The sequence below is a fragment of the Etheostoma spectabile genome, chromosome 24 (genome assembly GCF_008692095.1).
Source record: "Etheostoma spectabile isolate EspeVRDwgs_2016 chromosome 24, UIUC_Espe_1.0, whole genome shotgun sequence".
Taxonomy (NCBI): domain Eukaryota; kingdom Metazoa; phylum Chordata; class Actinopteri; order Perciformes; family Percidae; genus Etheostoma; species Etheostoma spectabile.
The window spans coordinates 5,517,218-5,542,137 of NC_045756.1; the positions used below are offsets into that span (position 1 = coordinate 5,517,218).

The window sequence follows — 24,920 nt, forward strand, 5'->3', positions numbered from 1 at the left end:
CCACGAGTAGGCTACGATGAATAGGACAGGATAGGATCTTAGAGACACCTTGAGGCAAAAAAAGTGGCTGGTAAAAAGTGACTGTGGCAAGTGGAGTTAACTTCAAGCCCTGATTACAGTCCGAAATACACCTAGCACCGAGGTTTACAGTTGAAAGTATGATCCCTGCAGAAAACTGCTCATTTAGCATCAGGCTTCATGGCTTTGAGTGCTGTGCTGCAAACATCATCAGCGCACTCTGGCTACTGGTTTGCTTCTTTCATTATTACGGTTGATTTGCAATGCTGTATCGTCAGAAACAACACAATTTCTAGTGTCGGCATCCTAAGGAAGCCTTTACAAATAGTAATTTGCTAGATGACGCCTTTTAATGTAACCCCACAGGTCAGTTGAAAACAATTAGGAACAAAAAACATGTATTGGCACAAAACATCCAGCAGTAAAACTAAGACACTTTGAATTTCATGTTTGTTCCTAACATGTATTTAACTTTAGAAACTGCTCTAACAATGTAGATCTTTGTTAAAGGTGCTGTACTAGACATTCAGATCATTAATATAGCACAAAACAAGCATTTTCTACATAAAGATGAAGAATGAAGTCACACAAATGACAATATATATGCATTGTAATATATTAAGTTGATTAGTTGGTAGAAAAATGTCCTTTTAGATTTTTGAAAGCTCTGAAAAAGAACGGCATGCATGATCTAAGGTTTTTATGACATTGTTCCAAAACAGCCTCAAAACTAATAATAAAATGAATCGGAATGGAAGATGACTGAATCTCTGCATTCAGCCATTCTGATCACTGATGCAAAGCCCCTCTCGGATTCCCATGTGACCACTTAGACTTAAAACTAATGCAAATTTTTCACAAGTACTTCACTGGAAGTTATTTGTTTAAACAAATTGTCACCCAGTGTAATAGCATTGCAAATTAGAGCCCATGTACTGATTGTGTTGGACGATACTGAGCTGCTTTTGCCTGGTGGCTGTACCCCCGGAGACACATCATGACAATAAGCTTCAGGAGAACATATGCACTGGCAAGCTACGTCATTACTGGTGGTTGTCGACAATAAAAGTGTAAAGAAAAAGACAATCCCTTGAGAGTGGAACTGTATCAGAGTATTATTGTCAAGGAAAAGACAACACAAGACATTTTCATCAACTTTGATTGATCAATCAGTAGTCAATCAGTGATTTGGCTGAGCCATTATAATGCTTAGCTGGATGAATGTAGAAAAACAAATTTGCACAAACACATCTGTATAATTTGGATTTACACCAGAAGAGAGTGCATGGGGCGTACATTGCGGATGCATCTAAGCTGCTTCATATTCTACTTCAGCTGTATGTGTTTAGCAGCACACAAAAGTCAAATATTTGAACCATTTAATATACGTAGGTTAGTTTTTTTTCCCCTATGAAAAGTGAAAATCTATTGGCAAAATTGCGCCATATTGGCTCATTGCCTTCATGAATTCATGAGGAGAACCGTTGTGTATATAGTTCATAGTTTATAGATGATTGGATTTGCTGTTATAAAATCCAGATATTCCAGCAGTGTGATTGTGAAGTCGGTTTGTGTATTTGAATTATAGCTGGTTTAAGTTTGTGTTAAACAAATAAATAAGAAATATTAATGTAATTGCTTAAACTCAAAGTGCATAATCTGTTCATATCCAAATAAATGTTTGCATTTGGTTACATCCCTAACATACTGAGGCAAATTGATGCTTAAGGGCTGCTTGAAGTTGGTTCTCCTTTTTAAAAGATGCAATTTGGAACATTTTGTTTCCCTGAAAGTACAGAATCTTTAGTGTTCCCTTTTGTTAAATCAAATGTGTAATCTGAGGTCAGTTTTTTCTTTTTCATATTCAAAAGCATCAACAGCATCTCATGCCTCCAAAAGTACAAATGCAGTAAGTATATGTGGCTCATTTCAGCTTGAAACAAACCATGATTCCTCTAAAACTTCTAGCTGTCATTTACACAAAAGACAATTGGACTTTTTAATTTTTAATTTAGAAAGGAATAACCGCTGGTGACTTGTCACTTGATGCGGCAGTTAAAATGCAGCCAAATGTTTTTTGAATAGGAGTGTGTTTCCCCCAAGCTTTCACTTGTTTTGTGTCATTACAAAGGGAAACAACATATCACAGCCATGCACCCCCCCCCCCCCCCCCCCGCGCTATGCCACTAACCGAACATGACATCTCATGCCACCTTACATTCTTGCCCACATCAAAGGGAGATAAAGAAAACTCAAATTTTCTATCACATTTAGTACAAAAGCCCTTTTATCTAATAGCAGAAAATGGAAATTCTGACGGCGATCCAATTGTGATGGATTGTTGTTGTTGTTTTGCTACTAACTCTAACTCAAATGTCACCCAATCAAGTCCAGTTAGTCTTTTTTATTAACAGACAGTAAGAAGGGGGGGGGGTGAAAAAATGGAAAATCCCCTCCAGGATTGTTTGTCTTTGTGATTCCAAAACTAGCGCCAGCCCAAGTTCGGAATTACAACCACGAGTGAATGCTTGGATGTTAATTAAAGAATGCAAATTTCATGTTTCTGGTCCAAGGCTGAAACACGCTCAAGGCCCAGAGGTCCATGAGAGAGAACACACACACATACACACACACAAAAGCACGCAAACAGCAAAAGACACAAATTTTGAAGGCTTATGCCGTGCAAACATGTGCATGCACACAAACATGCGCACCCAACTGAAGGCCCTAATCAGTCTCTCTCATCCCCTTTGTTCTAAAAGATAGAGATAAGACAGTTGGCGAAGCAAATGACCTTATGGGGTTGCTCAACTCAGGAAGCTGATTATACAGAAGTTACATTTTCATAAAAGTGTTTACCAATATGCAAAGAGAAGGCATAAAGTGGGTCAGAACTTTTCGGGAAGTTTGCAAAAGGGGAACATAGGCTGCATATGAATGCAAAGTTTGGGTGGGAACACCCACACAGAGAAGACGACTGAATGCAAGACACATATGCACATATTTTTTCTTCTCCAGTGAATTCAAAGGTACTGGCCCCAAACATTTTATTTTCTTAAAACTTTGAATAAAATGTCTCATTAACTTTCTTTTACTAGTTTTACTTTAAATGGACAGATTGCAAATTAAAATCCCTTACTCGCTTACAGATACAGTAGCGTGTGTCATGATGAGGCTCCGACCAAGTCAGGCACAGCATTTGAAGCCAGTCTTGTTAACGATGTCTTGAACTGGCAACTTTCAGATTTATGTGCCTACAATTTCAAATATTTGATTAGAATAGAAACGCCTCAAACTGCATTTAGTCCATTTCCTGAGATTCCAACCTAATGACGTAGGAAAATCTCGTATCATTAGCTGTTTTGATAAAGAAAGAAAATCCCAATATAGAATGTAAGAAAAGTTACATTGCAGGTGTAGCATTAGGTCACAGAGGAATTAACATTATAGTAAAACGATTATAATTAAACTCATGTTGTCTCTTAAAAAATAAATCTAGAAATACATAATACAGTAAAGAAAACATTAGCCTAACATATAGTTTACAGTATGTGCACTGATACAATATATACAGACAGTTTTTTTCCTCTATACGCACACATGCACCCACACACGACATGCATTTAACATGTGACCGGATCACAGTAGTTCATTGGCAGGAAGCCACTTATATGCCAGTTTGAACCCAGTGAAAGTGCACGTTCAATCTCCGTTTCTTACAAACACACACTCACGCACACAAACCTGACAGTTCTGAAATTACATGACTGGGGCTTTCTGGCATGTGGCATGATTGCTTTGGCATCTGACACAAAAAACTGTGCACTGGTGCATTGCCGTGCGTATTAACTGTGCACAGTTGACATGCTATGTCACTAAATGGGAGTTCCTGTCGGATGTGTGTGCGTGCCTTGTTTGACGCATCATTTTTATTTGTGTGTTTCTAATGAAGCACAAACACACATAAAAACCAATCTGTTGTCATTGACCTTAAAGGTTGTGACAGGTGTGCTTCACATCTTTTTTCCATTTCTTTTGAAAGTGTTGAGACACGTGCACATTGCAGTTAAACTCTCCCTGTCTTTGGAATGTAAAATGTCTATGCAAAAGCTGCTGAATTCTTGGCAAACACCAAACATTATTGCTTTTCTTCCCTTCACTATAGCATCAACTTGAATTGCAGTCACAGCCGTGTGTGTGGTGTTCGGGAAAAATAGATGGAGATACTGAGAGATATTGCTGAGTTCTTGTAAGTATGCATAGGCTCATTTCGGCTGTGCTTACAATTTTTCAGAGAAGTCAGAGCAAACTTAATGCAGAGCCTGTGGAGATATAGTTTCATTACTCTTGCATAATGGGTCAAAATGCATTTTCCTTTCTCCCTCTCTCTTTATGTATCATAAGTATGCTATCAATCATACATACGGTACACATGGAGAAAAAAAAAGTTTGATGGTATGAGAGATGAGATGTTTGCATGCATACATGTTCATGAATAGATCATAAAGACACAGACTACACACAGATGCACACATAAAACAACAAGCTGCACAAATACAGACTCAACAACTACATGCACAAGCAGGCGCGGTCGTACTTTACAACAACGCTTTTAATTCAGTAATAAAAGAAAACAAATTACCTTGTCCACTTTGACAAGCTAATATGTTGTTTCGCAGCTCCCTGCCCTGCAGGCCATAGTTACAGCATAATGCTTATTTTTCCACCAGATATATTTCTCTTTCAAAATGCTGCAAACTTTGTAAAAGACACAGCAGCAGGAGACACAACAGCAAGAGCATTTAAATGCACAATGTGTACTACAAAAAAAAAGTTAAAATAGTTCCTCTGAGTGAGACCTGAGGGAGGCATTTGTTAGAGCTGTTGCCTAAACCCAGCAATAAATGATGAACAGAACATGACACAAACAAATTGCATAATATGGACATCTTCAGTATGTTTTCCTTGTTTTTGGATCAATTTGAGCAATGTGTTGGATTGTGCTCATAGGATAAGTTTACATAAGTGTAGCCAAAGAATTTGTAAATCCTCTTTACCTTCACAATGGGGCAATTTGACTGTAAGCAGGAGACTTTCTAGGCAGTGGACTGTGAATTAGATTTTCTTTGTCTGAATATCTACTAGGTTTTTGCAAAACTTTAACTTCATGTGATGTCGTACAAATTATGCGTTTTGTTGCAAGTTTGTTTTTCCCTGACTGCTTTGCAAGTTCCTTTTTTTTCCTATTGTCCTTTCGTCTTGTTAGGTGCCAGTGAGTTCCTCAATCAACAAGATTCAGAGGAAGATTATTAAGGTTTATTACATTTTCCGTCTTGTTTTCATAGTTTTGGCCGACATTCCTATCTTTGCTCGTAACAATGGGACATGGTGCTCTATCTTTTTCCTTTCCAGTCAGTAGAAAATGGGTGAGCGTGTCTTTCAATAAAAAGTCCCTTTCAGATATGCAATGAACTTCTGTTGTTCAGGGCTGACGCTAAACATCAGACAAATTAAAGATTTGTTTGTTTACGACAAAATTACAAACTGGTTTGACCATGGTGTAATATATATGTATAATGTAATGTATATTTTCCAGTAGGGGAAATGGAAAATCTTCTATTGTGTGCTACATGTGTATAAGAGCAACTCCAGGCAATGTCTGGACCTGATTTTCCTGATTCCCATATGACAAAATGGCACCTCACAAGAAAACAAAAGCAGCAATCCTAAGACCTCAGGCTTGGCAACGAAACCATTTTCCCCCATCTCATTTATTTTTTGGAATAAATTGTTTATTACCAATACAAATGATGAACAAAATCATTTTTAATTTGAATAAATCCCTATTACCTTCTACACAGTCACAAAATACCCAAAGGTCCTGGGACAGACATTGTCCCTGAATTTCCATGATGTTAATCCATCCATCTGCTGCTCCTAGAGGGATCACAAAAACACCCCGAATTGTTTTGTGTGAGCCAGGTCTGGGTGGATGTGTCTCTTGCACCATCTGCCACGCACCTCGTAAAAACTGCATCCTGTCAAAAAAGTCCATAAAAACATGACAAATGTGTCAAAAGTCGTACATCATTTATGTGTGACGGTTAGCTTCTGAAGTTGAATAAACTACTTGGATTGCATGGCTCGTTTCTCTGACACAAAAAGGTGAAGCGAGCTCCGCTACAATATTCTCTGCCTGAATCAGCCCAATAAGCATGAAGGACAGTGGGCCAAATTTAACTGTCTGTGAAGACAACATTCTGAGAGTTTATGACCCTTGGCCTGTCCCTCCAGGCATAGGGCTCGATGCTTGTGGTGCAGTCTGGGATGCGTGCAGGCATTAATGACGCTTGACACTACAGTTTGGCTTTGTCAGCCAGGCCAGCTGCGTATTAATCTTCATACTTGTGTTGCTTCTGCCTGCTTGTATCTGTCTTCCAGTGGGAAAGAGAGGGTGAGGGAGGGAGATGATAGTGCGTGTCTATGTCTTAAAACCTCGCCTTTCCTAATTGGAGATCTCTCCAACTGTCATGGGCTCCTAGCTCGTATCCCAAGAGTTTCTGTCAATATTTAATGCCACTGTCTTGTACCCCAAGCAAAATGGCCGACCAGCAATTAGACCCTTCTGCTGAATAGCCATTTCCGTGGTACATGTGGACCTGTTTACTAACAGAGGAACAGTGGGACGCTTTTCTTTCTTTATCCTTTACAAAAAAGGAAATGATAGGACATGATTATTTGGTAAGTGTTTTGTTGGTTGCACAGATGAAATATTTCAACTACATAAACACACTCACCAACAACAAAAAAATGGAAATGAAATCAAATTGAGCTATCAAAGACTACCTTGCATGCAATTCAGTGTTTCCAACAAAAAGTGGGGCAATTACATGAAACCCACGCACACACACCACCCAATCATAGCCATTTGTAATGGATTATGTTTGGTGTAGCCATTTTGCAGGGGTCACCGCAACGCAGCAGTACATCTGCCCTTTACCGACTTCATGTTTTTGTGCAGATGAGTCATTTTGGAAACATGATTAATTCATCCTCATCTAACCACACACTACAGCATCGGATAGATTACTGAAACAGCAGGCGAGGTAGATGGAAAGAAAAAATGACAGCGAGAATGATGAGAGGGAAAAAAGAATCTGAGGGGGAGGGGGGGGGAGAGTGAAAGGGAGCAGCGGATATTAGCGTGAGAGCGATGACAGAATCTTGAGATGAAGAGGGCATAACATAAAATGTGTGCACACAGACATACTGTACACCCACATACAAACAAACAAACAATTCCACTTTACTCGGTTGTACTATAGAAATCAATACTCTGCTTTTTCCCTCTCCGAGCAAACCAACCATCAGTACAGTCCCATGGCAAACGAGGAGCTGGGCTGAGGCCGGGGTCCCGTGTGGACGGATGCCACCGCAGTGACGCCACCGAGTCCTTAACAGCACAAATGTGACCTTTAGCTTCCTTCAGAGAGCCAGTCGCTCTTCCCTTATCGGGCTGTCCGGGTGCCTCTTTCGCTTTCTCTTGTGTCAGACAGCTATAGTGACCTTTATGTAAGCCAGCTTGGGGATGTAGTCTTCTCAAATCTTTGGGCTCGAGACGCCCACCTTCCTCCTGCACTGTCCCATTGCCCCAGACCAAAAATGTGTTAACTTTTAAGTGATGGTTGTGAGTTTTCTCCAAGTCAGTGATATGTCAAAACTCTGCTAATTTACTACTACAGGTTCAAGTATTTTAGTTGGAGGGTGATGGCAGCAGCTGACTGGTCTGAACTAACACAGCTATTTTAAAAAAGAGAGAGGAAGACTGGAAGAATAAAGAAATCCTAATCTATGTCTGAGCTTAAATGAATGAACATTTACCAGGAAATTGAGTCCTGCAGTCTCATAGTGTAAGACAAGATAAATTGTATGTTCAGTGTCATTGGTCATGTGGCTCTGCCATGACACCTAAAGCTGTATTCTTCTCATTATTTATTAAGTATTACAACTCCATGAAGTCAGAGCACTTGCAAGAAGAAGAAATGTTTCAATTGTTGCAGTAGAGGCCTAGATATCCTCATTCTTAGTGTGGTGCAAGCTCCTAAACGACCAAATCCTGCGGTTCCTATAATGCAACCGGTGCTAGACCTCCATTGCCTGGTAATTGTCCATTTCTGTCAGTCTTCACATTAATAATGTGTAGTCTGGGTTTAAGTTGCAACAATCTTCTCTCTAGTTGCTAATAAAGGCATACAACAACTAATATAACGCTGATGACATCACCAAGGGCTATTTTTTTTCAGACTTTAGAAATCTCCTTCTAAAGCTACAGAAGACATCAAAGCATATATTTTCTCAGTAGTAGTAGCAGTAGGAGTCCCCACGAAAGACAGATTGTAATGTGTACACTTGGTGGAGTTCCCCTTTCAAAGCCTCACGGTGAGATCTGTTGGACACATGCATCGATGCCCAGATGCGGGCTCACACTCCCAGCGGTGTCCCAGTTTGCAGAGATCACAAGGACAATGTTCATGGTTCACATTCTTTACTTATCTCTAATGTCTCAGACACATCGGACGATGATCCGTAACGTCAAGCATGAAGATCAGTGGACTGATAAAACTGGCTTTTAAATGCCTTGATTATTCTCTGGTATGACATTTTTTTTTCCCTCACTGTGATATCTCTAGACTATCACTCATGAATGAACGATTGGGGGACTGTGCTAGTTCTTGACTTTAGGGTTTTCTTATCACCTAGTTTGAGTTTAAGCCGTCTCAAAGCAGAGTTTTTCACAAGCTTTTTCAACATAAACTCCAAGCTGAGAGCTACTACATGATACATGGGACAATCTCAAGTTAGAGTGAAAAGCCTCCACTATTATGGCCCTTTTAAGCTGAGAAGCACCAACAGCTTTATTGAGCGTTTATCTTGCCAATTCAATTGAATTTACCCAAAGAGCCTGTATACTGCTAACGTAATGGTAAAAGCTTGTGTGTGAGGATCCACTTTCAAATGAACAGTCAGCAAGATCTTTTTATATCCCATCGTTCACGAGGAGAATATTTCCAAAACCACATGCATTTCATGCAATTACGTTGGCAGAATGAAATCACCGCTGATTTCTATTCAGACGTCTGACACCTTTTTTCTAACCTTGTAGAACTTCTCATTGTTTCATCATTATGTGAAAAAAAATCTCATTATGTTTAACAATTCCCTTGGCTTTATGTACGGAGCTGTGATGCAAATGTCTCAAATGCTGGCTTCATCATGTATGCTCACCACCTCCAGGTACCAGGAATTAATGAGCATTTCTGTGCTGCACCTGAGCATCATCATGCAGCCTAGTGGAGCGGCCAATTTCCCTCCAACTGGCACTGCCCTCCTAGTTAGCTGCTAAACCCCCTAAGGCAGTGAAGGATTGTTTTCAGCGGTTAATTGACAAGATCCTGGCGGTATTGCACATACACACACATTTGTGTGCATGTGTGCATGCCTTCCATGCATGGATGCCACCTGTGTAGGACATTGCACAATGACCTCACCGCTGAGACGTTTGCTTTAATGTTGCACTAATCATCAGCACACACATCATCACATCATCATCACCCCTTATATACAGTAGAGTAAAATAAAACCCATCTACTGGCTATCTTTTAATATGCTTTTCCAATTACAGGCTTTGTCAAGTTGTGAGCAAACCAATGAGTCAACCTCGATTGGCTGTTAATGAGTGAATGTTATTTGATGTTAATGTCTCATCAAAACTTCTGGAAAGTCAACGCAAATGATAGTGTCTGCTTTCCATGCAGCAATAACCATACATTATTTTAATTTCAATGAGTTTTATGGATGTGAAGATCATTAAACCTGTTCAGCATGTACTGAACATTGTAAAAAATAAAATAAAAAAAAGAAAGAAATAAAATAAAAAGACTCAAGTTGGAATTAAGAGCTTTTTGCACAGCAGCAGCAGTGGCAGCAGCGGTGAGTAAGTATTATTGAGTCGAGAGGAAGGAGGAGAGGAAATGGCCCTGAACAAAATGGGCCCGCCGTCTGCTTGTTGCTGTGTCTGTCTATCGGTTTGTGGCGGAGTGACAAAGAGCCGGAGGGGGAAGTGATTCTGAGGCTCTGACTTTGCCAACAGGCAACTAATCCCCAAACAAAGCTCAGCTGACCTGAAGCTGGCTGTCTGCAGCATTCACATCTCAGACACACACACAAATACACACACGCACACACGCACACACGCACGCACACACACACACGCACGCGAAGACACCAAAAACCATATGCACATTTTGTGTCTTGCACACACAAGTACACACTCGCCATCGCGAGCAGAACTTGCAGACGCACACACATACACATACACATACACATACACATACACATACACATACACACACACAAACTTGTGGTTTTCTCAGCATGCATTCATCTGTGTGTCTTTCGGCACTTTCAATGTAATATCTAATAACCGCAGTACAGTATGAAAACAAAATAACTTGAGATTGGCAGCAGAGTCTGCATCATAAAGTACCATCTGGAAGGAAAAAATAAATCATTAGCACAACTTTCACAAGTAAACAGTGCAATTGGGCAGAGAAACAGCTGTGGACACTTGTGTTCTAAATGACGAGGAGACCTTAAGTGGGCTCCAAAGTCCAAATCTGTTCACATGCTTTGAGAGCTCTTTGTGTCTCCAAGGCAACGTGGCAAGAACATTTTATCACAAAGACGTAACTTCTTAATCTTGATAATCAAATGTGGTTAGCTGCAGTTATTCGAAGTGAGACTGAGTACAAGGAGTCACGGGTATAGAGAGCTTATAGAATAAGGGGTATTTTAGTATGGTCAAGGTATATGTAGCTCATATATATTAAGCCTTTTAATGCATAATGCAGAATAAAGGGCTTGGAAGTTAGGTGCATCTGAGTGGGCAGAAAGATGAGGCCACATCTGTCAAAAGAGGTCTGGAACTATTCCCATCAGAAAATGGGTTGTGTGTACGTGTGAAAGTGTGAAAGTTTGTTTTGTTAGGGGGTTATCCTTCTAGTAAATACTCTGAAGGAAATGTAGAGACCTCGCTGAGCCAAAGTCCACATATTGATTGACTCAGAGTCTGAAAAAGGATCCTTGCTGCATTTCCATCCTTTCCTTCCTTTCGGTTGTAACAGGTTTAGTACATTTGGTACACCCTATTCTCTTCATCTCCTACATTTACAGCATATGCTTTACTGCATACACATCCAAGCATTTTGATGCGTGTGTTCAGTCAGTTGAGCAATTCAGGAGGTTGCTTCTTCCTCGAGCAAACCTCGTTGTTATGCCTGCAACAGTAACCACATCGGGCACTGGTGTCACACAGGAGGGGGCCGGGGTGGGGGGGGGGGGGGGGTGGTTGGGGTGAAATCCGACTTGTTTAAATGATGACAACAGCCTACAGCATTGGCAGCCGCTTTTATTTACCTCCCTGTCTGTCTTCCTGTGTACCCCCACACCTTTCTCTGCTCCACTCAAAGACATTATATCTCAGCAAATTAGCTCACACAGTCCTCTCTAAGTCATCAGCACTCCTAATAGCACTGTTACCATTCGCCTCACACGCCGGATGACTCTTTGATTGATGTAATTCCTCCTCGATGCAGAGAAAAAATTATGATTCTAAAATATTATTATCCCCATTCCCTCAGGTGACAAAGAATGTAGAAAATTCTATTCTAGCTAATCTATTCAGAATATGCACCTGATTTCTGGCCCGGATCATAATCTTCATGCAGAGCCATTGTTGAAGAACGTTTGTGCATGATTGCATCCCCACATGGACGCAGGGGATGAAGTTAGGGGATGTTTCAGGATATTTAAAGGCCCATAGGAGGGAAAGTCTTATGCAGAGACTCAGGCTTATGTGTCCAGTGCCTGGCATCAAGATCAATGGCTGTGTCACACATCAAGGCAGTTTATAAGCATACAGCTGAAAAAGGATTCTTTTTTATAACCTTGAGTAAAGAGTTGGCCTGGCTTGACACTGTCTCCTGGACCAACAGGCTCAAATTTTAAAGGTGTCATTCAAACAAGCAGGGTGTATAACTTTCTCAATAGGTGAGTCCTTCTCAAAACTGTGACCCCTGTTCCTACCAGGAAGAAAGATAGCCTCTCTATCGATTGACCCATTTCAAACGCATCTTCTGGAAGAAGAACATGGGTAGAATTTTTGCAAGATTATGTACTGGAGTTAAAAACATTTTTTTTCCAGACAGACGTGAACAAAAATGCGTGCACACATGGGTATACACACACAAGACAAACACATATTCACCAGCAATAGGAATCTCCCCAGAGAGGTGCTGTGCACACAGTGTTTACTGCTCTCCTCAATTATTGATTAGTTTTCCTTCTGTTATGAGAGGCCACCCCATATGAACAGGGAGAAGGGCTCGCTTATAAAAACTGCAGTAGGACTCTTGCTCCAACCAGACGGTGCTTTATTGACCTCAGCCTCCCACCTAAACAGGACACTTGCTTCTCTTGGCACCGTCTCGCTCTCTCTGTCGCTTCTTTTTTTTCTATTTTCCATCACTGTCTCTTATTTGTCTCATTTATTGTAATATTTTCTCCCTCTTTTCTTCCCTCTGTCTCTCTCCCAAGCCACTCCTCTCCAGACTAAGGCACCTTCAGACTGTGCAAAGCACAACAACAACAAAAAATCGGTTTACACAACATCAAGAATCATTTACAGTTAGAGGTACAGAAAATAATTCTCTGACTGCATTGTGTTGCAAATTATTGGCAGCACATGACGTAGCAAAGACTTCTTGAGTTAGAAATGTGGCTACAACTCTCTAATGAGGAACCTGTTATAAAGGTGTAAATCAGTAATGCTTCATAGATTAGTTATACGCTGAGGTGTCCGATGAGCACAAGGCACTAACTACAAGAAGCTGAATTTTATATATATATATATATATATATATATATATATTCAATTCTAAATTCTAAGAAACACTTAAGACCTGGCAATACAATTCCCTTCCACCGGCAGGGTATCTTGGCTTGCCAGCCACATAAGGATCTCAATAATGGCACATTGGCTGTGGCACTGCCGCTCCTGACGATGGAAGATAAAGTGCAGTAATGGAAATGCCATCCTGTTACAGAGGCGGGTGCTCCGGTGTCGACAAGAAAACAAAACAAAGTCAATATTGAAGAAGCGAAAACAATGTGGAAATAGAAAATTGTCAAACGGCAGTCCGACTTGGCAGGGGGAAAACAATCTCAAATGTTATGCAAAATTAATGTCAGTGACGGGTTGTTTTGTGTGTGTGTGTTGTGTGTGTGTGTGTGGTGTGTGTGTGTGTGTGTGTGTGTGGGTGTGTGTGTGGTGGTGTTGTGGTGTGTGTGTGTGTGGTGGTGTGGTGTGTGTGGGTGTGTGTGTGTGTGGGTGTGTGTGGTGTGTGTGTGTTGTGTGTTGTGGTGTGAGAGACGGAGTGGAGGAGAGGTAGAGTGTAATACTTCCATAGCTTTTTGTCAAAGGGGTGGTGGCATGTGGTATTAAAAGGCTCCACCACACAATCCCAGCTTGCCCACCTGTTCTGCTCCTGCTTTGATTTCAGCTTGAGAGAGAGCAGAGAGCCTCTTGCTGATCAAGCTAAGCATCCACAGGCCTGGCTGTAAGGTGTGCAGAAACAAAGTAAACTTGCCCTGCTACTTTTTTTTTTTCTTCTCTTGTAATATGCAGCAATCCAAACAAAATCAAAAAGTAGGGAAAGACACTACAAATGCAGAGGCGAGTTTAAAGGCACAACGAGATTAAAGCAGTTTAATGTCAAAGCATTGACAAAGCTTCTGCATCTGAGGAGAGAGTGCGAGGTGGCTCGCAAGGGGCAACAAGGTATTCATTCCTCTCACCGAGGAGTTAAGCAAACTGTGAAAAAGATGAGACAGAGACAGAAAGGGGAGAGAGAATGAGAAACACAGTATCACAGAGGTAAAGAACGGCAGAGCACTTCAGGGCATACCCAACTTAGACACGGTCATAAATGATTAAAGGACGATTTCCCATTCTGACAAGCCTACCAATCTTTGCACAGTGTAATGGAAGCCAAAGTGAAACGAGCATGGAGCACTGGATTTGCATCAAGCAATCGCCAAAGAGATGTGTTTAAAAAGGACAGGAAGGGCGGGGAGGAGGGAGGATTGCACAGCGAGGTCTTTACTATTATGGTCTGTTTAAATGAGGGATATTACCTGTTTACCCATCTGCCGAGGGCAACCAGCATTTTGTTTGAGGTCATCCTGTTAATATTCCTCCCAGCGGTGGATGGTCTGTCAGTAGGGATGGTTTCCTTTCCCTCTTTATAATTTCATGGTGTGGCCTGTCGGGAGAGGGAGGGTCGTGACCTCGGGAAACAGAGGTAGAAATTGCACCAGAGGGCCAGTATGGAGGAAGAAATAAATGATGGTGCTTAGGGGGAGATACCATAAAGTCCTACACAAGGCACAAGAGTATGTCGCTCTGTTGATCTCCAAGCTTGTATATTTTCACCTACTTGATTGAAGTTTGGTGAAACAGCCTACAATCTGAAACAAAATAATCTTGCAAACATGTTTATGACTGCGGTAATGAGTAATGTCAGTAAAAAATAAGTGTAGATTTGGGTTGATGCACACATCTTCGGTGCACATGGGGAAAGGTGTTGAAAGATAACTGTATATAATATTTCCAGAAGTATTGCGTGAATGTTACTTCAGATGACCTCAAGGGAAAAAAAATATATAGATGAGTAATACTATGGCTAGCTGGTGGGTTTTCCATACACATGAGTGAAATGAGTTCAAACTGAGCAGTCTTTCAATGATAAATCCTTTCACTCAGTGCCCAAATGAAACAGATGCAGCTTTGATACATTTTGCTCAGCGTCCTTTTATGTAATCTTTAGAAAGACCAGTATTTCCTGCATGAAAATGTGCATTCTGTTTGGCCTGTGACTGCCTTTTACACGCCACTCTGTAGTTGTGGCATGGATCACGCATTGCAAACAGCGTCGTGCGAACGCTTCTTTTTGCATCTTTATGGGTACAACGGCAGCATGTCTGCTGTTTTAAAATGTTACATTTGCTGTTGTTTGGAATGCTGAGGGGCGTGTTACATGTCCTCGCAGCTCATACAGCACTGTGCTGATTGACAATACACCATGCCTTGACGACTCTCATAGAATGCCACCCTGCTGTAATATACCTGCCCACCCCTGTTTGTTATGCATCCGCTATTATATCCTCCGCCCCCCCACCCCTTTGCAGTTTTACATTGTTCTCTTTGAGATATCCTACTGTGCTTCGCCTCTGATATGTTTGTGTTTTTTTATGCTAAACGGCAGGAAATTGTGGCCAGGTTGGTTCAGTGGATTGAGCAGGTGCACATATACAGGGAGGTTTATGCTTCGACTCGAGGTCCAGGGTTTGAATCCGACTTGTGACGATTTCCTGTATGTCTTTCCCCCCCTTTCTCACCTAGCTGTCCTATCAAATAAAGTCGGAAAACCCCCCAAAATAAATACAAAAAATAAAAATTAAAAAAATGGCAAGGAATTACTGTACAGTCGTTTTTACTTTTATAAATCAGAAAATCGTTTTTGTGGGCCATTTAAAAAGCGGATTTCATGATGTGACTTTTGAGGGTTCATCTGAGCCTGACACAGATCAGTCACTGTAAATGCTTTAGTGTGTCGATCAGGTAACAACCTCCAAATGAGCGATGTGACAGCATTTTAATCAATGCCGTGTTTTGTCCGGTGGGTTCAAGAACATACACCACACACACACATACATATATATATATATATATATATATACACACACACACACACACACACACACACACACACACACACACACACACACACACGCATCCGTGTAGGCTTTCAGGTAAAAAGCATAAGATGGTGCACCAGTGGTACAAGATGAAGTGCGACAACGGTTAAAAGGCCTTTGCCATTCACTGTCAGCGTTGTCCTCTATGCGCCCGCAAATGTCATCCTTAATGCATCTGATAGCACACAATTAAGTTGAGATTATGGGGGAAAAGCATATCCAGGTCTCTCTTCTTCTAACTCATGTAGGAGGAAAGGCTGAGCCATAAAGGCAAAGGGCATGGTAAATAATTCCCTAATAGACAGAACAAACAGCCAGTAGCTGACAGGTCTATTGTGATTCGACTCGGGTGCTATTCAGTGTAATATGATAGGGGACATTTTGCCGTACATGATGTGTGTGGCCATTATCGAGATGCATGGAAACATTGCAGCTCGGATATTGCCTTTTGTCTGAGGCTAAATTTAGTGCAAGGTGTCCCTCCGCCTGCGTTTAATATCACAGCTCAGAGTCATCCCCCCTAATTAGGATTTGTGTGTGTGTGAGCCCGTCGGGCACGCCTGTGTCCATGTGTGTGTGTTTGAGTGTGTTGATTTTGTGTCCATGCCTTAGCACGCCTGCCGTATATATGAAATGCTTGTGAGGGTTAGCATGTGCATTTGCACAGAGCAAGGGCATTGACCTAAGGCTGATTCATATTGTCCTGCTAAACTAGTGGCTCTCCTCATAATGCTGAAACTAGACATATTTGTCATGATAGGGTTGAGCCAGGCAGCCAGGGTCCAGGAAATAATGAAGTACCTGAGAGACTGTGACTTCATTAATACGTCTGCTCTTTTTTTTCTTTACTGTCCCACTAATGGCAATCCCTTTCAGTCCATGTGTGTCTCCTTTCATGTCTTGTTTTCTCCTTCTCCTTTGGTCCCTTTGTCCCCCCTCCCTCCCCCACCCCCAACCCCTCTCTTGTCCTCTCTCTCTCTCTCTCTCTCTCTCTCTCTCTCTCTCTCCTTCTCTCTCTCTCTCTGTTCAACTTTTTTGTCCCCATGTCCCAACCCGCCCCCCACTAACTCTCCTGTCTCTTCTCGCTCCTCCATCTCCCACTTGCTTCCTCCTTCTCTCATGGGGAACAATATATATCAGAGCCCTGCTCCATGTTGCCATGGTACAACGACCTCACGTAGCAATCTCTCTCTCTCTCTCTCTCTCCTCTCTCTATCTCTCTCTCTCTCTCTCTCTCTCTCTCTTCTCTTCTCTCTCTTTCTCTCTCTCTCTCTTAACCTTAGCCCTTTCCCTCTTGTCTTCCCTCTCTCTCTCTCTCCCTCTCTGTCTTCTCTCCTTGCCCCCATCTCTGTATCCTTAGAGGGGGTTCTTTTAATCGTGAGTGGGGCTGGCGGAGCCAAATTGAGGCAGCGAGGTGGTCATTGGGGAAAAAAAAGGAAACATTGACACCCGCAAATACCTAATTGTCTGTGTTAAATACGGCCTGGTGCAAAGGAAAAAACCAAATATATAATATAATATAATATATATATATATATATATATATAATATATATTATATATATATATATATATATTATATATATATATATGGATATATATATATATATATTATATATGTATGTGTATATACTATTATATATATAAGTATATTATATATATTATATATATATATATGATATATGTATACTATATATATTATGTATATATATATATATGTATATATATTATATATATATAATATATATATATATATATATAATATATATATATATATATATATATATATATATATATGTATATACTCTATAGGGTTATCCTAATTAGATATACAATAGCCAGCATGCTATGGACACTTTAACATTACACTGTACAAGTACCATACAGTATGTGATTTAAATTGTAAACCACGTGAATTAAAAGGTGCACTCTCTAAATATTGCATATGAAGATCAGCCAAAGGATATAGTTTTTTTTTGGAGCATGACCCATACTTTGGACTTACAGTCAGGTTGTCTCAGCCTCAGATTTTGACCATTTTTCCCTCCTATCGCTGGCAACATTATTGAATTGCAATGCTATAATTGTTGGAGTACATATTTAAAGCTGCATTCATTTAACATATTAGTAATGGCCCAAAAAAATAATTTGTAATGTGTGAATGACTTGACTCTATTGTGGCCGTTCCCCTTAGGAACATAGGCCATCAACAAAAGCTCTCCATCCTCTCCGGTCTTGTAACAAGCGATCATTCCCCCAGTAATGATCACATGTAACGAGGAACCCATGGAGACTTATCAATCAACTCTGCAGTTCTAGTGTCTGTCAGCTCTTTGTTTTAGTTATACGGGCCATAAATGTAATGATTAGGTTCAGTCTCACCTCCCAACCTTGTTTCCAGCTGGAAAAAAGCTCTGATGACACTGTATGCTACCTGCCCGGCACCAGATGGCAGACAAAGTTAGCCAGAGCTAAAAAAAAGTAAGTAAAAAAAAGAGTCATTATTGGACAGAAACATGACTGTAATTTAATGTTATTGCTCTGTGTCTGCTGATGTGTGAATAGACTTTATAAAGTTATATTAGCTTGTTTGCTGCTCTCAAGCGGTGAAATTCTAACTACTTTAGTATGCTTCTAAAAGCCTCCACTCTTTTTGGAAGGCTCTTTTTGGAACGTGGCTGCAGGGATTCGCTGCTGTTCAGACTGAAAAGCATCACTGAGGTCGGGCATTGATGTTGGGCAATTAGGCCTGGCTTGCAGACGGTGTTCCATTTCATGTGAAAGGTTGGATGGGCTGGATTTCAGGGGTCGGTGTCTTCAAACTCTGAAAACATTTTCTTGATTTTTTTTATTTGTGCACCTTGTTATGTTGAAACAGGAGAGGGCCCTCTTCATTCGTGCCATGAAGTATTTATACACAAATATGGTAATGCATAGCTATTCAAAGAATGCATTTGGATTATTTCACCCTATCAATACCTTCACCCGTATGTATATGTGTGTGGTGTGTGTTGGGTATATATATTATATATATATATATATATATATATATAGTGTGTGTGTGTGTTTTGTGTTGTGGTTGTGTGTGTGTGTGTAGGGTATCTATTATATATATATATATTATAGTAGTATATATGTATGTTATGTGTATATATATTGTTGTGTATATATATATGTGTATATGATAGTGTATTATGTATGATATATATGTGTATATATGTAGTATGATATATGTGTATTGTATAGGTATATATGTGTATATACTATGATATAGTATTATATGTATTATATTGTTATTATATATGTGTATATATATTTATGTATATATATGTATATAGTATTATGTATATATATATATATGTTATGTATATATATGTATATATGTATATATGTATATATGATATATATATATATATATAGATATATATTAGATATATATATTAGTATATATATATAATATATGTATATTATTAATATATGTAGTGATATATATATGTATGTATGTATATATATTTATATGTATGTTATATATATATAATGTATGTATAGATAATATATATATATTTATATATATATATATGTATGTATATATTTATGTATGTATATATATATATATGTATGTATATATATATTATGTATGTATATTTATATGTATGTATATTATATATATATAGGTATGTATGTTATATTATGTATGTAGGTTATATATTATGTATGTATGGATATATATATATGTAGTATCTTATATATGTATATGTATGTTATATATATATATGTATATAGATATATATATATTATATATATGTATGTATATTATATAGTATTATATATATTATATATATATATGTATATTATATATATATTATATGTATATATATATATATAATATGTATGTATATATATATATATATGTATGTATTAGATATTATATACTACCATCAAAAGTTTGGGGTCACTTACAAATTTCTATTCCACTCCTTATAAGACTAATAACAGTTGATCTGAGTGGGTGGCTGATCTTTAATACAATCTACATTAGCCGTTATCAGCAACCATTCCTCAATCATCCAAAGGCACATTCTGTTTCCTAATCTGATATAATTTTAAAAAACTAACTTGAAAAACATTGGAGAACGTTTTGCAATTATGTGAGCACATAATGTAATCTGAAAACTGCTGCCCTGGTTAAAAAAACAATGCAATGACGAGAGGTATTTCGTTATACTCGAGGCAATGGAAATTTCTAAGTGACCCCAAACTTCTGACCGGTATATATATATAATATATATGCTTGCACAAATGCTCAAACGCTTCCACTCAACCTCCATTCATGGAGGATTCAGCCATATATCAGAGGGCGACAAGGGCAGGGGAGCCTTTTTCCTGCTGTGGGAATTTATGGAGGATCATTATTTAACCTAATTGCATTGAAGACAAGTGGAGGGCGGCATGCTTTCTCAGAGTGGCGAGTACCAGGGAAGCATCCATCACATGTTTACACACACACACAAACACACACACACACACGCACACACACACACTATATACATTATGCAGTACTGACATGTATGGACAACTTAAAGATGCTGAAAGTTAAGGATGAGTATAAGGAATGTAGTTGTAGAATGCATACAAATCTGCATAGATTTAACACACACAGACATGCAATTACACATAAAGATATATCAAGAACACTGACATGTGCCAACATGCCTTATTCTGTCTCTATGTCTCACTCTCCTCTATAAATCTTACTTATTCACAAACACATGTATACACACACACAAATTTACACTCTTCTTGCCATGCAGAGCATCAAGACAGTTGTCCTCCATCTGTCAATGTTATTCATGAGGAAATGGAGATCTGGGCCATGAGTGATGAGTTCGCCTACAGAAATGGCCCGGCCAAAACCTCTTGGAAAACCACCCAACCCATTTATTAAAAAACATGTATACATACATAAATAACCCAACATTCAGGGCACACAACTAATGGCAAATTATTGCATGGGGATTTTGGGAATGGTCCCAACTCATTTTATCATGCCTACACCTTTACGTAACAGAATTTCCATGATGTATAGTTGAGTTCTGCTGGAGATATTATAGTAATTGTTTCAAGCGTGTACAGTACTTTTGTATATCTAAAACGTGAAACCAATAACGCAGAAAATAATGAAATTCTTATTTATTTTTACAAATGCATAAAGTAGGACAAACAGTCAAAATCCCCATTGTAGCAGTAGACCTGCTTCAACTTTGACCTACTGTACTTACTGTGGAGGAATGAGGAATGATTAATATTTCAGATGGGCTCACGTTCCCTTTTTCCTCGCAATGAAGTGGTTTCAGTCATGTATAATGAATAATGAATAGGGAATAATGACGATGGGCCCTATTTTAATGACCTAAGCACACGGCGTGAAGCTCCTGGTGCAGGTGCGTTTAGGGCGTGTACAAATCCACTTTTCCTAGTTTAACAGCAGAAAAAAAGGGTCTGTGCACCAGGTGCATGGTTTGAAAGGGTTGTACTTAATGTCTTAATTAATCATAGGCGTGTTTTGGGCTTAACATGCAATAAGCCAATCAGAGTGTAATGTTCCATTCCCTTTAAACCCAGGCGTGTTTGTACCTTGGCACATTGATGTTAGGAGGACAGATTTGCAAGGTAGGAAAGAGAGATTTTCAGGAGAAGAAACTGATCTGCTCATGAGTGAAGCAAAAGCGTGTCACAGATCACACTGTAATACTATTTCACATTGTAGTCTTTTAATTATTAATATGTTGCATGTTTGTGTGCTGCTGCCCTGTGTGTGTGTGTGTGTGTGTGTGTGTGTGTGTGTGTGTGTGTGTGTGTGTGTGTGTGTGTGTGTGTGTGTGTGTGTGTGTGTGTGTGTGTGTGTGTGTGTGTGTGTGTGTGTGTGTGTGTGTGTGTGTGTGTGTGTGTGTGTGTGTAACAAGCGCATTGTGTGGTGCTGTGCACAAGCCTAGGAGAGATGAGAAACAACCTGTTGCTGTTTTAGTTTAGAGGACTGTTTTCTCATGGGCTGACTCCAGCAACACTTGGCGTCCAGAGATTGGCGTCAGAGGATGTGTCTTGGTGAAGACGGCCGGTGAGGTAAGAGAGGGCCTGGTCTGGTTATGGAGAGAATCATGAGAAAAGAGAAGGAGAACTTAGTGAAGTTGGTCAAAGGTTTTTACAGGCAAGTCATTAAGTTCTTAATTACAAAGGCATTCTGACAAGTGTCAAAAGCCACTTAAGCAAAGGGAAAGAGGGCTAGGAGATAGACAAGGACAACAAATAAATTCAAAGCTACAACTACAATTGGAAACAAGAAATCAGACAGCAGTCAACAAGTAGAACACGATAAGCACACACAGAAGGGAGAACTCGGGCTCTGTAATGGCTAATATGCAATGAAGAATGCTATTGCAGTAGTTTAGTCTGGATGTAATTAAAGCATGCATCAGAGTTTAGGCAGGAGAAAAGGAGATGGATGGTTGAAAATGAATGATTCTTTTTTATTTTATTTTTATTTTTATAATATTAACATGGTCTTCGGATGCGATGTAGTGTTGACACTTTGTTCCCAGATCATAGAAATTACTGTGAGAAAAATGTTTCAATAACTGCTGAAAATGGCCCAAACTATGAAATACCCTTAAAGGGCCTGACCTATTAGCAATAATAGTATCAATGAAACAGAATAATATGATAATATACAAAATAATAAGATTAGTTCTGTTCTTTAAGCAGCTGCACGAGTACTACCCAGTGATCCAGCAAATGCTATATACTCTGGCAACATTATATAGCTAACTACTATATAATTACTATATCAACAGTGTCATTGTACATCTAAATAATGGTAACGTGATTGAGATATCTATAAAGCGCTGCCATCATTATCACTGTCCCGGTGTGACTTTATTTGATGGCAAGAACAAGTTGGTGGAATTGAAGGTAGAAAAGCTGCCATGTTTCTGCCAATCACACCATAAAGTGACAGGGGATTATCTCTCTCTCTCTTTCTCATTGATTCTTGCTCCGTCACAAACTCTCTCTCCCTCCCTCTCTCTCTCTCTTTTTGTATGTGGGGATCTCTCCATAAAACATCTGACACTATGTCACCAGGCACCTCGCTCTCTCCCTGCAACCTGGACACTGCCATTACACAGATGTCAGACACAGTTGTGATATCAATAAAAAAAAGTAACTGCCGTGATTTTCTGTTATCCTTTTTTTAAACACACACGCACACTAACACACTATCTTCTCTGTGCTTGTGAGTAGGCGGGGAATGGAAGAGGAGAGGTTCGAAGGAGTCAGATGGAAGTGCAATTACACTCGCTGATGTGCTTTGGCCCATATTATGATGTTGGGGGATGATAAGACAGCAAAAGCACATGCCGCGCACACACACACACACACACACACACACACACACACACACACATACACACTCACAGACAATAGGGCCCGGCTATGATGGATGTCCGGATTCAAACCCACTCCAAGCGGTAAATAGATGAGTTCCCTTCTTCTCGACCAAATGGCGTTACATCTCAGACAGTTCCACATGTATCATGTGAGGTCATTACTGAAACTGTATTGGCAACACAATTGATAACACCACCAAGGGGTGCAGAAAAAAAAACACAGCTGCACAATTTCAGTCATGTCCTTCAGTTCATTTAGCCGGGCTTGATTTATCATGCAGAATACTCAGTTTAACCTCCCATCTCAACACTTTTGAAATTAATCCAGTGTGGGCATTTTGAAGCATTCATTGTGCGCCTCTGATGGCATTGATGGTGGTATGGTTAGAGTACAACACTGGCTTTTTGGAAGTGTGGCGCATGAGTGGTTTGGCACCTAAATCATCTCTGTGCACCCAGTAGATAGTTCTGCAGTGCCTATATTGAGCTGTAGTTTTACCACTGACTTGCTGTCTATTACCCACTGTATATTTTTACCATTTTTATATCAATATTTATGATCATGAAAAGAGTATTTTTAATGTTTAGATGAACCCCTAACCTTTCCCTAAGCCCTATCCTGTAATCTGGTCAACATGTGTAAGTTAATTCTCCTAATACACACCCCATTCTTGACATTCCACAAGCTTTCTTCTTTTGCCAACACCACTTTTCAGGGTGTACAATCAGCAATTACAACCCATATTTAAGTTTTATTGTTAGCATCGCCCTCTGGCGGCTGTAGTTATTCTGACGAGTGCATAGCAGGAAGAATTCCAGTGCCAAAGTCTGCTTATGGAGGCATGATGGGATGGTGCATGCATCAAACGAACAGGATTTTTAGCCAAGAGACCCAGCTTAATTTCCCGTTTGAAATCAAAGCAAATGGTGAATTTGTTTTTACTTTACGGAAAAATATGGAACTATGTCACGTGTCTTACCAGATTTGAATTAACAAATGTGCTTGTTTTAACCCAAACTACAGCCTTTTGCTAAATGCTAGTTTTGTTGTCTGAAACTAACCAAACTGCGTCCTGACTGTTATGTTAAGATATGAGGAAATTTCCTACCCCCGCTACTATACAAAGAAACGCTCCTATGCGTTGTTATGGAGAGGGTAGGAATAAACGACTCATTCATCGCATAGTTTGGAAGAATTGTTGTTAGGTCAACATGTCATCTTTGCACACAAGATATCTTTGCTCAAATTCCAGTACAAACTTTACATGTTAGCCGTACCAGTATTGAAATACTATATGATGATGAGCTGAAAAAAAACAACCTGTCAAATTCCCAGCCCAGTTCTGTAGCACTCAGACTCGTGGCTGTTTCAGGGTGAAATAGCAATTTCCACTTCCAGATGCACATCTATGATTGCCGTGACCCCATCCATTCAGTACACCCACAAAAAAAAAGCTTTTTGCATTTTGACTTATCACCTTCTATCTCTCAATCGGTCCAAAGACGCCAGCTCAATCACCCACCGGAGAGTATGCCCATCAAACACTAAAATGTGACTTTTTTTCAGGGAACTGCTTACTGATAG

The 24,920-nt window shown here is 39.7% G+C and overlaps 1 long non-coding RNA gene across 1 annotated transcript in view; it reads right to left on the reverse strand.

Moving 5' to 3' along the window:
* Positions 1-21,530, reverse strand: part of LOC116674112 (uncharacterized) — a 25,622-nt gene extending 4,092 nt beyond the window's left edge. Inside the window, exons 1-2 of the long non-coding RNA XR_004327979.1 lie at positions 21,283-21,530; positions 11,574-11,579 (exon numbers count right to left, since the gene is read on the reverse strand). This is a non-coding gene — a long non-coding RNA (uncharacterized LOC116674112). The remainder of the gene's footprint in view (positions 1-11,573; positions 11,580-21,282) is intronic.
* Between the last annotated feature and the right edge of the window lie 3,390 nt (positions 21,531-24,920).